General features: G+C 46.2%; 1 long non-coding RNA gene across 1 annotated transcript in view; it reads right to left on the reverse strand.

Annotated features, from left to right (window-relative positions):
- Positions 1 to 15400: 15400 nt before the first annotated feature.
- The window catches only part of Rpl27a-ps3 (ribosomal protein L27a, pseudogene 3), a 97879-nt gene continuing 94602 nt past the window's right edge, over positions 15401 to 18677 (reverse strand). The window contains exons 2-4 of the long non-coding RNA XR_015651721.1: positions 18117 to 18240; positions 16811 to 16990; positions 15401 to 16456 (exon numbers count right to left, since the gene is read on the reverse strand). This is a non-coding gene — a long non-coding RNA (ribosomal protein L27a, pseudogene 3). The remainder of the gene's footprint in view (positions 16457 to 16810; positions 16991 to 18116; positions 18241 to 18677) is intronic.

Genomic DNA, 18677 nt, shown 5'->3' on the forward strand with positions numbered 1-18677 from the left:
AAATCAGGCGCTCAGCTCCGCCCACTGGCCCCAGGGCTCCGCCCCGGACAGCCCCGGGAGGACTCTGGGCGGAGCTCCGAGACCACAGTGGGAAGAGGGAGGGCTGAAGGGGGGTGGGGGGGTCCAGTGCCTCAGCCTCCCGGTGAGCCACGCCCTTCACCCCCCGCTGCCAGTCCTCAGCCTGAGGCCAAGTCCCGCTTCCTGAATGGACTGGACCGGAGAAAATTGCTCTGGAGGAAATTTTAAAAGGGAGCTCGATGATGGAGTGCTTCCCTAAGCATGCTGGAGACCCTGGATTCGATCCCCAACCCAGCAAAGATAAGTCGATAAAATAAAATAATCCAGGAGCGGTGGTGGCTCATGCTTGTAGTGCCAAGTCTTAGAAAGCTGGATCAGGAGGATTAGACAGCAGTTCCAGATCAGATCCCCAGTGTGTGCTCCATCCATAATGAGTTCCGATTAGTCTGGGCTACAGAATGGGACCCTCTTTCCTAAATGTGTTTGTTTATTGATTATTTGTTGTTTAGTTAATTAAAAATAACTGTTTAGACTTAAAATGCTAATTCTTATTGTAATGAGAGAATAGCAAATTCAGGCTACAATGAGTCCTGTGTTTCCTTTATCAGATTGGCAAGTGTCCGGCTGTTAACAGCAGAGGCTGTGGAGCAACAGGCCGAGGCATGCGGACCTTGGACAGAGTATGAGCCAGCTCAGCCTCTTTCTTGGGAAATAGTTTTCAAAAAGACAAAGACCAACACCTTAAGACCTAGCAGTTGTGCTCAGAGATGCACACTCATTTCATCAGACAGACATTGTGCAAAAAACGACACTACACGATGACATCATAATGCCTTTAGAAACGATGAAAAGACCAAAAAAGAAAAAAAAATTGTCAAACTTGTGTAAAAGTTCCAAATAGGAAATACTTTAGGATTTTGGCCAGCGTGGTGGTTCAAGCCTACAATCCCAGCACTCTGGAGGCAGAGACGAGAAAATTATAGAAAGTCCAAGGCTATCTTGGACAACACAGTGAGTCCTGGGCTATCCTGACCACCAGAGTGAGACTCTACTTCAAACAAACAAACAAACAAACAAATAATAGAAATAAAAATCTGGCTAAGCAGATGGCTCAGTGGGTAGAGCACTTACTGAGCAAGTGTGGTGACCTCAGTTCAATCCCCACAAATCCTTTGGGAAAGCAGAGCCCAAGTCCACAAAGCTGACCTCTGACCACCACACCCCCCCCAGTGTGCCAACACACATACACACTAATGGCGATGATGATGATGAGGAGGAGGAGGAGGAGGAGGATATTATGATAAAGTCATTTAAAAGTTTCTGACCTATAATCCCAACACGTGCAAAGTGGGGGAAATTAGACCAGGAATTCAAGGCCATCCTCTGCTAGACAAGGAATTGGAAATCCAACTTGAGCTATGTAAGGCCCAAAGCCTCAAAATAATAACTACAAGATGATGATGATGGTGATGACGATGGTGGTGGTGGTAATGGTGGTGGTGGTGGTAATGGTGGTGGTGGTGGTGAAACATTTTAGGATTTGTGGGCTATAGATCTTGGCGACAAGTATAAGAAACATACTTGTCCTTAGAAAGCACTTTGACTACAAGAAAATGAGTATTTCAGGGCTGACAAGAGGACAGAAATCAGAGCCTGAAGGTGAGGGCTTTCACCACTGACAGGCAGGCCACGGGTTGTGTTTTAATCCTGTGTATACAACCCGTTCCCACAGGAGTGCTTTAATTACAGTATTTGAGTCGGGGTAGTGGAGTGAGAACAAAGAGCAGCCACCCAGCTCTGTACCAGGAGCACACTGAGAGCCAGGCTGGGACGAGCTCCTTACTGTTAGGAGACCCTGCTTAAACCGTTCTGAAAGAAGCCCGGTGTGAGGGCTCACACCCAAGATCCCAGCACTTGGGAGCTAGGGGGCAGGATGGTCAGGAGGAGTTTTATACCATCCGTGGCTACATAACAAGTCTGAGGTCAGCCTAAGCTACATAAGACTCTGTCTCACAAAGGGGGCAGAGGACCCTTGCTGTTGAACACACCCTGAACTTCAGACACAGGGCTTGAAAGCCCCTGTGCTGGAACTGACCTAATGCCTCCTCCCTGGGGGCTATGAGAAGGCTCCATGCAAGCTTGGAAATCGAGAAGCAAACAACAGTCCTACCCAGCCACAGTGCTCATGAACCAGCATGACATGGGAACCCTAACGGTACAGAGGCACACAGTCCTTAGTGGTGACCACCAGTTCTCTATTTGGACTTGAGACCCACTCAGCAAGAGGGAAACCATGCCTGTTATTGACAACGTAGCCAACTGCTGGGAGCTGGTGGAGTCATGGATCTTGGGGGAGACCTTCTTATCACCACTTCACTAAACAGCCTAGTCTCTAATTGCATTCTAAACCCCTGTCCTTATACCCACAGAGAAGTGTAGCTCTCGCTGTTCATCAGTTAAACTTCTCTTTGCAACAGATAGAGAGCATTACAGGAGCCCATAGCCAATCAGAATGCAGACTTATGGATCCCAGTGGCTATGGCTACAAGTATGAAACACCCCCACACCTAAGGCTCAGGCGACGTTTCAGAAGAGGGGGTGGAAAAAGGCTCAGAGACAAAGGATAGGATAGTTTGCTGTGAGATTGTGTCTCCTAGGAATGTCATAAGATACGCCCATAAATTCTCACCAGTATGACTGCCTAAACTTGAGCTGAACAGGGACCACACCATGACATGCCAAAGCGGACCCAGGAAAATGCATGAGGCCTCAACCAAATACAGAAGAACTCCAGGCCACTAAGAAAAGCTGGAGTGGGAGGAATAGTCACCTCCAGGCAAGAACAGACCAATTGGTCATCCAGTACCGAAAGATCAGTACTGGAAACATACGTGTGAGTAACATCATAGAGACAGAGCAGGTTATAGCTAGGGATACACACATATACATGCACACACACACACACACACACACACACACACACAGCAACAGTTAATGAAAGAAGAGGCTATGAAATGGAAAAAGAACAAGAAGAGGTATAGGGAGGGTTAAGAGGGCGGAAAGGGAATGAGAAAATGTAATTATATTATAATCTCAAAAAAGAAAAACCTAATAGAACTGTATAGCAGAAAAAAGTGCAGTTGGCTGCATGTGAATTTAAAGCAACTTTAAAATAATATGGAAAATGTAAGCGAGAGAGAGAGAGAGAGAGAGAGAGAGAGAGAGAGAGAGAGAGAGAGAGAGCAAGAACTCAACATCAGTGCAGGCTGCTTAGGACTGCAAGTCCAGTCCCAGGTCGGGGCTGAGCACAAAAGGTCACAGGGTGTCTATCAAAAAGCCATCAACTAGATGCCTTCCTGGGGACACAAAATAAATGACTCCTCAACTGCCTAAAGAAAAAAGAGGAGGCCTGAAGAGATGGCTCGGCTGTTACTAGCACTGGTTGCTCTTACAGAGAACCAGGGTTCAATTTCTAGCACCCACGTGGTGGCTCACAAGCATCTGTAACTCCAGTTTCAGGGGATCCAACACCATCTTCCGGCCTCTGAGGAAATGCATGCAAGCAAAGCACTGATGCACACAAAATAAAACATGAAGCTAAAAACAAAAGTCCTGCTCCAAGGGAACGGCATCCGTCATCTTCAACAACACTTCACGGCAAAGCACTCCACACTGGGAGTGACGGTTACTTCCTCAAAGGTCCTGGATGCCTATAACAAACATAGCTGATATCACTAAGGGGGTAAGACAGGAACAAAGCAAGGATTTCTGCTCGGCCACTTCCTCTAATATGGTACAAGGAACGGGAACTTGGATATCCAGGTAGAAGAGACAGAAGTAAAATTACCACTATGACAACTCGAAGATCGCATTATCTTATACCTAGAAAAGGTATACGCAATCCATACGCAAAAGCTATGAAAGCTCATGGATGTGGTGAACAAGGCTGCAGGGCACAAGATTACTATGCACGAATCTCTCTTTTTAAATTATTGCAGGGAAGGGACACACCCTCGTGTCACAGCTTACTTGCTGAGGTCTAAGGATAATACTTTCAGGAGTTGGCTCTTTTCTTCCATTAAGTAGGTTCTGGGGATCGAACCCAACTAACCGAACTTGGTGGCAGGCCCCTTTACCCATCTTGTCAGCCCAAACGCTGGCACTTCATTTATTTACTCATTTTTTGTATATATTATTTTGGTAAAGATCAAACCCGGAGCCTTACGTATTCTAAACCAACGCCACCTCTGAGCTTTATGAACTGCACCCCTAGTGGCCTCCCCCTTTAACGCTGGAGTCTTTGGGGGGAGGAGTATAGGAAGAATTTTATTAACAAAACAAGACGTGGTAACAGTCCCAAGCATGGAGCCCAGCTGGTAGAGCGTTTGTCTGACATGCACTAACTTCTGGGCTCCATTCCCAGCACTGACTAAGTTGGCCAAGGTGACCATATCTATGACCCTGCTCCAGAGGAAGAGGCAAGAGGATCAGAAGCTGCAGATCATCTTGAGCCACATGACGCCTTGTCTCAGAAGCGGGGAGAGGGGGAGAGGGGAGAGGGAGAAAGTGTGGGGATCTGAAGGAGCCCTGAATGGATGTAGAACAAGCAGATGAGGTCCTAAGTATATTGCTTGATAGGGGTCCAGCCATGTCAAGGACCCCCTCAATGCTCAGACCCTGGAGCTTGCCAAAGCCTGGGCTGAGGCTAAGAGGGACCAGAAAGCCTCTGGTCTGAGTGCAAACTCTGGCAGTGTGTTCCAAGCCTAGCGAAGGCTGATTCCTCCTCCCAGGTGACTGCAACCTGAGATAGCCTTCCTCCTTCTACCAAGACAAGCCAACCCCCTTCTCTGGTGCTGAACATAATAACCATGCCGAGGTTCCGAGTCACTGAGTGGTCCGTGCTGCTCCACCAGAGTGAGCACAGCCACCCAATCCCAGCTTTCCTGTCTGTGTCTGTGCGTCCATTCTCCATTCCTTTGTCACCCCAACCCGGTCAAATCCAAAACCATACAAGACGGGAGAAGGTAGGGAAGAGGTCACAAATGGCTCGCTGTGGTAGCTTGACTGATTTACCAGCTTTATAATGCCTCTCATAGGCAGCTCCTTGTATAAACTAAACTCCGAAGACGCCGGGGCACTAAAGCAGAAGTGACAGTTACAACCGAGGAGCAGATGCACTGTTTCCTCTCTAGATCAAGTCTGTGTTGAAAAGGTATGAGGCATGTTTGGGTGAAGACTGCTTTCACACGGAAAAGTTTTTAATTCTTCTGCTTCCACCTCCAAAATAGCTCCAGGCTCCGACACAAACAAGGAAATCAAAATAAGGCAGCATTGAGTTCACATGAACCGCAAAGTTACAATCTACCTCATTGTCATTATTGGATTTGTTTTTTATTAATTACATTACATCACTTTTCCTCACTCCTCCCAGTCCTTCCCTCTTTCCTCCCCTCCCCCACATCCGCTCCTCCTCCCTTTCTCAGAAAAAGAGAGGCCTCTACCACAGGACTTTTTAGAAGCTTAACACCAGGCTAGGAGTGTGCCTCAGTGACAGAGTGTTTTTCTAGCATCAAGAATCGGGGTTGGGGGAAGGGGAGGGAAAAAAAAAAGAATCGGGGTTGGGGGGCTGGAGAGATGGCTCAGTGGTTAAGAGCACCAACTGCTCTTCCAGAGGTCCCGAGTTCAATTCCCAGCAACCACATGGTGGTTTACAACCATCTGTAAAGAGATCCGATGCCCTCTTCTGGTGTGTCTGAAGACAGCTACAGTGTACTTACATATAATAAATGAATAAATCTTTAGAAAAAAAAAGAATCAGGGTTGGGGATTTAGCTCAGTGGTAGAGCACTTGCCTAGCAACTGCAAGGCCCTAGGTTCGATCCCCAGCTCCGGAAAAAAAAAAAAAAAAGAAGAAGAATCGAATGAAGATATCCATTAGCACAACCCAAAAGCAAGCTGGTTCCGGTTTCAGTCTAGAAGGCAGGTTCCTGCCAAAGTCTGGCTTTGTATTGACTATTGGATTCTATGTGGTCCAGCCTGGCCTTGAAATCTCTGCGTAGTCCAGGTTGGCCCAGAACTTGTTGCCCATGTGCCTGCCTCCGGAGTGCTGGGGCCACCAAGACTGACTCCATGTCTGGTCCTAGCTAAGCTCAAATCTCAAACAGGTCTTAGGTCACCTTTCCCAACCTGAATGGCGCATTGTACCAACGCAGTCAAGCAAGATAATCGCCTGATCTTGTCAGTGGGCACATCCACAGTGAGGTTTGCCAGTGCTCACCCGGGTGTCATCAAAGAGTCTGTCAGACAGCTGGGCACAGCTGGGTGGTAGAACCCTTGTCTAGCATCGGAAAGACCTCGGTTTAATCCCCAGCAGTGAAGAAGAAGAAGAGGAAAAAAGAATCCTTCGCATTTTCTAAGCTTTAGACTAGGACGAGCTACTATTTGCCTAATAAACAATGACCAAAGTTCAATGTACATCAGGCAAAAGCAGGTGAACTCACCCACACATCTCCGCTGAGCTCACAGCATCGAACTTAAGTGAAACAAGATGGTATGTACATATCGAAGGCCTGTTTTACAACCAGAGTTCTCTACGACCCATAAACACTGTGCTTAGTGTTCAGCAGACACCAGGGCCAGCTCTAGCACCAAGAGTGTACACACGCTGCACATACACAGCATGTAAATATGCATACATGTAGCTAGGTCCAGCCTGAGCTGAAGAGATATTTTAGGACCAGGATATAACTCAGTGGTAGGGTGTGGGCCTGGCATGCACTGGGTTCTGGTATAATCTCAAGTACTGAAAAATGGGGGGCGGTGGGGATTTAGCTCAGTGGTAGAGCGCTTGCCTAGCAAGCGCAAGGCCCTGGGTTCGGTCCCCAGCTCTGGAAAAAAAAGAAAAGAAAAATGGGGAGATATATATATATATATATATATATATATATATATATATATATATATATATATATATATGAAAGAAGGATGGCTCAGCAGTGACGAGCACTGGCTGCTCTTCCAGAAGATCTGGGTTTGATTTCCACATCCAGACAGTGGCTCACAACAGCCTATAACTCCAACTCCAGAGGATCCCATTCCCTCTTCTGTCCAATTTGGGGACAGGGCGTGGAAGTGGTGCACACACAGACAGACAGACAGACAGACAGAGAACACATCCATACACATAATAAATGTGAGTGTAAAATAAAACAAACATGCCATTTCTAAACAATGAAGCGTGCTTGTCATCTTAGCACTTGGAAAGTGGAAGCGGAAGGACCAAGAATTCAAGGTCGTCCTCAGCCAAACAACAAGTTTAAGGCCAGCTTGAATTCCTGAGACTCTACCTCAATACCGATACGTAAACAAAAGTATAGACCTATGCTGTGGAAAACTATTCAACCCTAAAAGGGGCTGAATACTCGCACCTGCTAACACATGGGTGAACCTTGAAACATCCTGGGGGGGTGGGGGGAGAAGCCAGCCACAAAGCCTCAGTGGTACAGACGTGTGATCCCAGCACTCACAGGCTGGGGAAGGAGGACTGCCAAAGACAACAGCCCAGCCCTTAAAAAAAAATACTGTCTTCAACTGAGGTTGGGACTGGTTCTTGTTTTTGCACTATATGTATTTATGTGTATATGTATGTTTGTTCTTGGGATTAAAGTCACTGCCTAGAGTATGCTAAGCATGTTTTTTGTTTGTGCTTGTTTTGTCTTATCGATTTTCCAAGGCAGGGCTTCTCTGTGAAGCCCTGGCTGTCTTGGAACTCACTCTGTAGACCAAGTTGGTCTTGAACTCAGAGATCCTCTGCCTCACAAGTGCTGGAATTAAAGATGTGAGCCACAACTGCCTGGTGTAAGCATTTGCTTTAATACATTTCACAGAGAATGTAGTGTGTAGCTTTTATATGAAATGTCTAGGGCTATCCAAAGAGATGGCTCTGTAATTAAAGCACTTGTGGCTTTTATAGAGGACCAGGTTTAGCTCCCAGTAGCTACATTGTATCCTGTGGGGAGTGGGGGAATGGACCAGCCCCGCCCAGATTCCCTTGGATCCACAGATGAACACACACACACACACACACACACACACACACACACACACACACCTGAGTGCCAGTTGACCTTAAAATGCCTTTGCTAAATCAATTACTGGGCACTCAGCTAAACCTTCCCTGCCACCCCAGGCACAGTCGGATAGAGTGGCATTGGCCGCTCCAACCAAAAACTCACATGGATGGTTGGCTTTATCTCCTGCCCCTCCTCCTCCTCCTTCTTTTCCTGTTCTCCCATTCTCCCTGGTCCTCCTGCAAAACTCTAAGTGTCCCGCCCAGCCCTCAGCCATTAGTTGCTGGTATCTTTATTTATTGATCAAGAACCAGTTGGGAAGAGGACCTTAGCATCAGCACAACCCCTTACACCACGTAGTGGGTTGCTTTCCTCCTTTATTCAAGTTCCAGAAGATCTGACTACTTCTGACTTCTACAGACACCAAAGACAAAAATGTGGTGCACATAATATACATACAAGCAAAACATTCACACTCATGAAATTAAATTACAAAAAAAGAAAAGAAAAGAAATGCCCAGATCTGGTAAGTCTATAAAGACAGAAGACAACTTCACAATCATCCAGGGCTGGAATTAAGGGAGAAGAAGGAACACAAGACTTTGGCCCCCCCCCTTTTTTTTTATTTTGAGGAGTAAAGATTTTTAATTCAAAAGTGCTATTAATTTTAATTTACAACCTTGTGAGTATATATGTTGTGCAACAGTTTCCTCCAAAACCAAAACATTCCAGCTTACAGGAAGTTCCTTAAGCAAAAGTAAACAACTTTTGAGTTTTAGTTACATAAATTCAAAAGTTTGTAAGGAATAGCTTCAGGAAGTTCCTGAAACAGAGCAGATTCATTAGACCCCTCCCTGCCAGGGTAAGTGATAAAGGTCAAGCGAGAGTCACTCTCAGATGGAAGAAAGCTAAGCTACAAAGAATACTCAAACGCCGGGTCAACATGGCTGTGTAAGGGGAGGTGTGACACAGTTCCTGCCCCTGGAGCATGGCCAGGCCACTGATCCCCATCATCCCCACATGTGTTGATGGTTGCTGTTGCCCCAAAGCTGATCTGATGTCTTTACCACTCTACTTTCAATCTTTCTTTCTGGGGAATATACTTCCCCCATTACTCAGAGCTAATCACGTCACAGTAACCTGAAACAGATATGGTTCTCAAGAATGAGGAATGGAGATGGTCATGAGGTTGTGGAGGATGAGGAACAGTATTTCCACTTGGCATTTAGGATCACAGGAAAGGATCTAGACAACATAACCACAGAGGCCATAAAAGCCTACATGGTCCTTTTGTAGACATAGTTCATTGCCAGACTTGGCCTTGAATTTGGAATCATGAGGAGATACATGTACCCTCCGGTCCAATGACTGCTGCATTAATTAGCCAGGGTGAACTTGGGGACATCAAGGACAGAGGGTTAAAGTGGTCTCAGAAGGAAAATGCACAGAGAGAAACAATAGGAACTTACGTATGATTTAGGAATAAACCGTATCAGAAGGAGAGTACAGGAGGCTATGGAATTGCTAGGATGAGGAAACGAAGATTAGAGAATTAAAAGATGATGCAGAAGCACATGAAAAGTTAGTACTCTCTTCTCCTGGCTATTTGAAGAATTGGAAATGATAATGCTTGGAAAGGTATTAGAGAAAGCAGGCCGCTTTATTTACCCAAATTCAAAACTTTGCAAAGATTCATTTTCATTGTAGTGGCCTGTTACTTTTCTGTTCTTACATGAAAACAGTTACTAAAGACAGCTGTCTGCTGTACCAGCAAACCACAAGAGCTACCTACCGGTGAAGAGCAGGCTGCGTAAAGCTATAAGGAAATGTCTTTTTGCTTTGTGTTTTGTTTCTGCTCTAAGGAAATGGGTACTATGGATCTGGGATTTATAGAATTTATGTAAGTCTAAGAATTTTTAGTGATGATTAACAATGCTCAAAGCCTTGATGGTGTAGCTTGAGTAAATAAAAGACAGGGTTCTGGTTATTAAGCTGAAGAATTATTAAACTGAAGAGTAAAGATTACTGAGAACTGTCAGGGAACAGAGAGACCACCTGAACCAGCAGCTTGCGTCTTCTACTGACTCCAAGCCTCTATTGAATCAGCACTGTTCCCATTCCCGCCTTTCTCAGGACCCTCCTCATACTGAGGCAGGACCTTGGCACTCAAAGAGCCGACCAACTGCCTGACAGAAGCAGAAACCAGCCAAGCTGCCTTGGCAGAGGACTAGACCACTTGGAAAGAGCACTCTCCAAATCTTTGAGCTGACTGCGGGCTGTGTAGTGCGCTGCAGGTCCCCACCTTTTGTGAGCTGTCACCTATTCTAAGGTGGATTTTGGTGATGTCTTTGAGTCATTTCTGTGACTGTAACTAACCCCTTACCCATATTCCTATAAGCAAACCCAATAAAACTCATTGATTCACTAAGTTAGACTCTGGTGGTATCTATACTTTGCTCTGTCGTGGGCTTCCTAGCTACGGCGAGTAAATATATGTGTTGTGCCTCCCAGGAAAAGTTGTGTCACACAGCAGTAGATTAGAAGCTTCTAAAGTGTACATTGGAAAGACTAAATACTATATGAGTTACATTTTAATAAAAGCAACTATAATTCTAGTTGGTTCTAGTAGGACAAGCCTATCACTTCTGTGGCTTCAGAGCCTGAGGCAGATTAAAAGTTCAAGACTGAGAAGGAAGAGAAAAAAAGCACTTTACCTCACATGACTCATAGAGAGTCCAAGGTCATGCTCAGCTACATAGCAAGCCCCCTTCTTCCTGCAGAGGAGAGGCTCCCAGTGGCCTCGCCAGCTCTCTGTTACCCACTTGCCACAGTCATACCCAGTTACCTCACCCAGACTTATTCAATCACTGAGTCATTCAGCAAACACTCATTGAGCTTGTGGTCAATGCAGTAATAAGAAGTGGTAACATCCGTACCTAAACCATCCACCACTGGGCTCCTCCCCCAAAGCAATTACATCAAATCCCTGGATATAACCTAAGCACCTGCATTTTTTTTTAAAGCAACTGAACAACCGCTGTAAGAACTACGAGACAGACACACTGAGAGACCTTGGTGTTGGGATCCAGAGCTGATAGCAAGCAAAGGGAGGGCTGTAGGAGGCTTTTCTTCTGTGATCTGATCTGCAGACAGGCAGTGAGTGGTATTTCCTCAGCCTGAGAACGTCTCGTCCCAAGAATCAGGACATCACAGTGTTACAATCAAGATTTGATTATGTTACCCATGGACCCTATCCCACTAGCCATAGTAAGCAAACCGTCCATAAAACCCTCAAATTGTGTGTGTGTGTGTGTGTGTGTGTGTGTGTGTGTGTGAGAGAGAGAGAGAGAGACAGAGACAGAGACAGAGACAGAGACAGAGACAGAGAGACAGAGACAGAGACAGAGACAGAGACAGAGACAGACAGAGGGGGGAGGGACGGAGGGAGGGAGGGAGGGAGAGGGAGAGGGAGAGGAGAGAGAGAGAGACAGAGAGACAGAGAGAGAGACAGAGACAGAGACGGGAGGGAGGAGGGGAGGGAGGGAGGGGGAGAGGGAGAGAGAGAGGGAGAAGGAGAGGGAGAGGGAGAGGGAGAGTCTCATACAGACAGACCCAGTTGGCCTGGAACTCACTGTATAGACCAGGCTGACTTTGAACTCACGGAGATCTACTGCCTCTGCTTCCTGATATATATACCACCACATCTGGCCCAAACCATCGGATTTTGTTTCTACAAGTGGCAAAGCCAAGTGTACAGTTGTTGTGTGTTTCATTAGTCATGGGTTTACACAGTCAGGGAACCTTTTATCTTTTCTACAGACTTAACATTAGAGATTAAATTGCTAAAAAAGGCTTGGGTCAGTGGGCCATGGGAACAGTGATACATTTATACCTCATTGGTTCAGTACCCTGGATCAGAGTCTAATGATAAGACGCCATCCTAGTTTCCTTTCTGTTGCTGAGATAAATTACCATGACCTAAAGTGACTTGTCTGAAGTTTATTTGGCCTAGGACTCCCACTGCAGCCCATCACTGAGGGAACCCAAGGTAGACCCTCAAGCAGGTCTGAAACCTGAAGGCAGGAGCTTAGGCAGCGGTCATGGAGGAACGTTGATTTGCATGCTTACCCTGGCTTACTCACTCAGCTTCCTTTTATAACCCAGGAGTGACACCACCCACAAAGAGCCACCCTCCACCACATCAATCAGTAATCAAGAAAATGCCCGAATAGTCTTGTTTATAGGTTAATCTCATAGGGGCATTTTCTCAATCAAGGATCCCTCTTCTTAGATGGCAAAATAATGATAAAAATAAAAATAATCAGCCCAAACACCCATAAAATTTGACCTGATATTTACTTTGAGAAAAGCCACTGAAAAGAAATTACTCAAGTTTTTTTTTTTTTAAGCAATATACATGTTGGGCACAGTGTACACAATTACATTTTGAAAACTTAGAAAGATGAGGCAGGAAGGATGCTGGGAGTTCAAGGCCAGCCTGAGCTACAAAGTAAGACCCTATCTCAAAATGACAACATAATAGTAATAGAGAAGAGGCACTTAATACCACTGTCTAGGGTTTTGAAGAATTAATAGTCTAAAATGCTGAGGGGGGGGGGGCAAACTTGCTGTGACAGGCTAGGTGGAGCTGTAAAACGAGCCACAAGTCACAGAAATTTACATGTGAGAACTGCTGTTGTGGAATGGCTGTCCAAATGCTTGAGATTCCAGAGAACACACTTATAAAAATACCTTGTCGTGAGCTGGTGAGATGGCTCGACAAGTGAAAGGCTCAATCCTGGAACCCAGGTAAAGGTGGAAGGAGGGAACTGACTCCACAAAGTTGGTCTCTGACTTCTGCATGTGCACACACATATACAGCAAAATTCAGAAAGCACTTCTATGCGAAAACACAAGTCAAAAGAGAATTAAAAAACCAGGTGTGGTGGTGTATGCCTTTGATCCCAGCACTTGGTAGGTGGAAACTGAGAGATCAGAACTCCTAGACCCCGGAACTGGGGAGAAAGCTCATAGTAAAGCACCTGTTTTATGTGGTGATTGGAATGAAAATGCCCCCCACCCCCACCCCCAGAAGCTCATATAGCTGAATGTTTTGTTGGTGGAACTCTTTGGGAAGGATTAGGAGGTATGGCCTTGTTAGAGAAGGTGTGTCACTGAAGTGGTCTTCGAAGCTTCAAAAGCCCATGCCATTCCAGTTGGGTCTCGCTCAGCCTTGTGGTTGTTCTTTCAACATGTGAGCTCTTGGCTACTGTTCCACCATCAAGCTTGTCTGCCTGCTGCTATGCTCTCTGCTGTGATGGTTATGGATTCGACCTCTGAACTATAAACCCTCTCCAAGTTGCCTCGGTCATGATGTCTCTTCATAGCTGTAGAAAAGTAGCTAAGACTCCCTACAAACATAAAAACCTGTATTCAGTCTCCAAACCTATAGGGGAATAAAAACCCTGGCTTTACGATACATGCTTGTAATCCCGGCACTGAACAGGTAGGGGCTCTCTGGCCATCCAGCCAGTCTACTTGGTGAGTTCCAGGCTAAGTGACTTAGAGAACAAAGGGTAGGGAGATAACTCTGTGGTTAAGAGCACTTACTGCTCTTACAGAGGACTCGAGATTGGTCCCCAATAGCCATATCAGGTGGCTCACAACCACCTGTAACTTCAGTTCCAGAGGATCTTCTGAGACACCTCTGCACACATGATGCACATAAACCCATGCAAGCTCACATCCATCCATATAAAATAAAACTTGAAATGACATAAAAACAAAAGCAAGTGGATGGTGTCCTAAGGAACAGATGCCAAGGTCACCCTCTGGCCTCCATATGCATTCACAAACACATGAGCATACACACTCACACCCGCAACTGCACACACACACACACACACACACACACACACACACACACACAGAGAGAGAGAGAGAGAGAGAGAGAGATCCTTGGCTACATAGCAAGTTCAAAGCCAGCCTGAGCTATATGAGACCCTGTCTCAAAAAAAAAAAAAAAAAAAGGTAGGGGTTGGGAAAGAGCTCAGTAGTTAAGAATGGATGTGTCCTGACGTTTCCCACAGAAGATCTAAGCTCAGTTCCCCGCACCCACACTAGGTAGCTCATAACTACCTGTAACTCAGGGAGACTCAATGCCTCCAGCTTCCGAGGACATTTGCATACACAGATGCATGTAATCATTTTTGGAAAAAAAGGGGAAAGGGGGGGCCAGGCATGGCCGTGCACACCTTTGATGCCAACATTTGGGAGGTGTCTGTGAGTGTGAGGACAGCCACACTAGTGACTTCTAAACCAAGCAGTGCTTGGTATGTGTTGCCCCACCCACCCAAAATTAAAAATTAAAAATTAAAAAAAGGAATGGAGAGAGGAAGAAAAGGAGAAGAAAGAAAGGGGAAGAAACCAGGTGTGAAGGCACAGCTCTGTACCCAGCACTCAGGAAACTGAAAGCAGGAGGATCATAAGTTCAAGGCCAACCTGAGCTACTGAGAAAGTTCCAGGATAACATGGGACTGTATAGTATAAGACCTTGTCAGAGAAAGAGGGAGAGAAAGAGAGGTCTGATTCTTACACACACACACACACACACACACACACATCATTTACCAGATGTGGTTGTTCACAATTGTTATACCAGTGCTTGGGAGCACTTACTCAGTGGGAGCAGAAGCAGGATGATTACTACAAGCTCAAGGCCAGCCTGGTGTACACAATGACCTATATACTGAGAAAAACAAGGACTGGGGATGTAGCTCGGTTAACAGAGTTCCTGCTCATCATGCATGAAACCCTATGTTAGATCCACTGTACCTTACAAAAACAGTCGCACAGGTATGTTGGTGCATATCTGCAATCCCAGCATTTGGAAGGTTCAGGCAAGAAGATTGAGAGTTCAGGCCATCCTTGGCTACATGGCAAGTTTGAGGCCAGCCTGCAACAGTGAGAATAGTCTGGAAAAACAATCAATCAAACCACATCAGTGCTTGCCAGGACTTGGAGGAGAAGAGCCGTTGTTTGTCAGAGTGTAACATAGAGGGTTTTTTGAGAGAATGCCATTGCTCTGTTATGACACTGGACTCATAGACACTTGACACCATGCAACTTCCTAACCCAGAGGATCTTACAACATAAACTTTAATGTTGTTAAGTTTTTGAAAATCAACCTGAATGTTCTGATTACCAAACTGGGACCATGTCTCAGCTGAGAGACACAACCTTGTAAATGACGGGGTCTGAAGGTACCTGGAAGAGAATGGGGGACAACATGAAGAAGGATGCCAAGACAAGAGTCTGATCAAGGCGACAATTTTATTTTTCCCCAAGGCTGAATTTATACCATAACATAGGTAACAGAGGGAGGGGGGAAATAAGAAACATTTATGCAGGCCAAGGACACAATATTCGTGTGGTCAGGGAGTAGGCTGATGTTGACAGGTTGTCAGAAAAGTCACAGGTTTGTCATATCTATTAGTCAGCAGGATGTTGGTTGTTTCAGAAAGGTTACAGGTCTTCACATTGGGTATCTTTATCAGATGATTATTATTTTGACCACCAGATTTGTATTAGTCTTCTGCAGCTGGTTGGGGGATTTTTCCATGAACCCAGTCATACTTAATTCTAACCATAATAATAACATCAACAATGGAGGACTTCAAGGGCATCGCTCCCAACACAACCTCACTGAAAGTGCTATGGGAGAAAGGAAAGGGCTCAGTAAGCATGAAAAAGCAGTGTCTTGACAGGAAAACCTACAGAAGAAGCAACTGTCCGTCATCATTGGTGTGCAGTCAGACAAGTTATTTCTCATGGAGATACAGGCTAACAATCCAGAAAATTCTCTAGACAGAGGCCTCATTCACTACTGTTTTAATCCAGGACACAAATACCCGACAGCATCCATACAGAATCTACTTAAGGGAGGGACTGTTTGTTTAGGCTCAGGGTTTCAGTCCATCATGGGAGGTGAGGGAAGCAGGACAGAGTACTTCCATTCATGGTGGCAGCAGCACGTGATGAATGTTCTTCACATGATGGTGGGCCAGTGTCATGGCTCTTCCTGGTTGTCATCTTGACTTCCTCTGGAATGAACTACAATCCAGAAATGGAGGGCACACCTGCGATCCAGACCTTAAGGCTGGAAGACACAGGTTTCTGATCTAGATCTTGACATGGAAATCCTGATAGTGGCCATGAAAAGCTTAGCTCCAGGCAAATTAGTACATGCTTTCCATGTTTGCCCAGGCAAGCAGATCTCCGAGTTCAAAACCGGCCTGGGACAAAGCAAGTTCCAGATCCAGGTGCGGTGATCCTCACCTTTAATCTGGGCCACACCTTCTGCTGGAGGTCTACATAAGGACATTGGAAGAAGGAAGGAAGACTCACTCTTCTTGGCCTGCTTGCACTTACTCGCCCCCACATGTGTTGGAACCTACTTCTACAGAAGACCAGCTGAAACTGCTGGCTGCAGCACTCGAGAGAGCAGCCCTGCACCTCGAGTGGGCAGCACAGTAGAGCTGGCCCTGGTGGCATGGGTCCCGATAAGCCAGCCCAAGGGCATAAGAGCAGGAAATATGGCACTTGTATGAACTAACCCCAGCAGTGCTGAAGTGCCTCCTGTGTGTGGGAGCTGGCAGGCTGACCAACTCATCCACCACCCAGGCCCAAATCCAGGGCTTCGAGTTGGCCACCCCAACACCTACCCCAGTCTATGAACTGCTGGAGCTCATGAAGGAGCCGGTCCTGCAGATCCAAAGCTGCAGGGTCTTCATGACACAGGGCCACAACAGGATATCCGAGAGGAGTCGGCGATGATCCAGATTTGATAGTGTAGCAGAAGTCAGAGGCCTTGGACCAGAACAATGACTCACTGCAGTGAACATCTGAAAGTGAAGATGTGTAAACCAAAGGATATACCTGTGACACAGAATGGCACACTTCAGCTTCCGTGGTTAGGGATTTTTCTTTGGAGGCAGGAGGGTGCCAGTGAGGAGGGTGGATAGGAAGGAACAGGGAGATGAGTGGGATTGGGGTGCAACATGTGAAATTCACAAAAAATCAATAAAAGGTTAAAACAATGAAAAGAAAGAAAGAAGGGAGGGAGGGAGGGAGGGAGGGAGGGAGGAAGGAAGGAAGGAAGGAAGGAAGGAAGGAAGGAAGGAAGGAAGGAAGGAAATGTTAAGAACCAGAGCAGTGGGAAGAGCACCACCATCTCCTGGGCATGGTGTGGTTGAGGCACACATCACCTCCCGGCCACTGTGGTAGCCTGCACAAGATCAAGTCAGTCAAATTTTCCGAATGGTTGGGGGAGGAGCTCCTGGGGCCACACTCTCTCCCTACGGAGTTAGTGGCAGTGGATGGCCACTTTTCCTTGAGGATGTGGCCTCTGGTTGTTCATTCCTTAGTGAATGTACCCATGCCCATTTGCACATGGTCGGCCAGCACTAGTTAGACCCAGTGGGCTGCTAATAATAACTTTATTAAAAAAAAGCCATAAAGTCAGAAGGAAGACAGGTTAGTGGCTCCTGCTGGGAGTTGGAGAGAGGTAGTATCTAGAAAATAATATTCCAAACAAACACACAAAAAGAATAACGATTGCCTACATATATGAAAACCTCAAAGAGCAAATTTAAATTTTTTTCCCTAAAGGAAAATCATCTGAAACTGTGAGCCTAAACCAATCTTTCTATCCCTGTAAATTGTCCATTGTGTTTTCTCACAGCAATGGAAAGTTGACTGACACATCTTCCTCAAGGAAGAGTTCCAAGTCATTTCTGTAAGCCTTCCCTCCCTCCAGGGAGAATAGTTTAAGCCCCCTCCCCTCACTTTGAACAGGGGCTGCCTGGGCGATCTGTTCCCAAGGAGTAGTCAGGAGAAGGGAATGGGAAGAGAAATGTTTTCGTGAAACAAAGTTTTAGAAAACATAGCTTATTCCCTTGACAGGCACTAAAGTTAACGTCAGTGATGCCCCGTGGCGTGAGCACTGACAGATTATCATGTGAGCTTTACCTTGGCCATCTTCTCCCAACTACCCACAGCTCCAGTCTTTCTGGGTTAGAAAACGTCAGACAAGCCCAATTGCTGAGACAAAGCCACAGAGCCGGATCACGAACTCCTTGACATCGTCCAAGTCCTAAGAAAGCAAATGAACCTGAGAAAATGCCACAGGCCAGAGGAAAGTGATTTGTGGTGTCCCTGGATGGGACACTGGAGCAGAAGAAAGATGTCAGTGTGGACACCGGTGGCACCATTCCAGGCATCGAGGCACACACCTGCAACGCCAGCCCTGAGGAAGCAAAGACCGAGGAGTGCAAAAGGCAAGGCCAGCCAGGGCTATGCTGGGAGACCCTGTCTCAAACAAAGCAAATCAAACGCTGAGGAGAAGGTGAGTGGTATCTAAACAAAGTGGGAGGATGTCCTAGTTTGCTTTTCGTTGCTGTGATAAAGACCATGACCAAAAGCAACCTGGGGGAGGAAACCACTTACGTAATTTCACAGGCTACAGCCCATCGTGGAGAGAAGTCAGGGCAGGAACCCTCCCATGTCAACCATTAGAAGAAAATGCTGCAT

Source organism: Rattus norvegicus, chromosome 1 (assembly GCF_021556685.1).
Source record: "Rattus norvegicus strain SHRSP/BbbUtx chromosome 1, alternate assembly SHRSP_T2T, whole genome shotgun sequence".
In the NCBI taxonomy this organism is placed as follows: domain Eukaryota; kingdom Metazoa; phylum Chordata; class Mammalia; order Rodentia; family Muridae; genus Rattus; species Rattus norvegicus.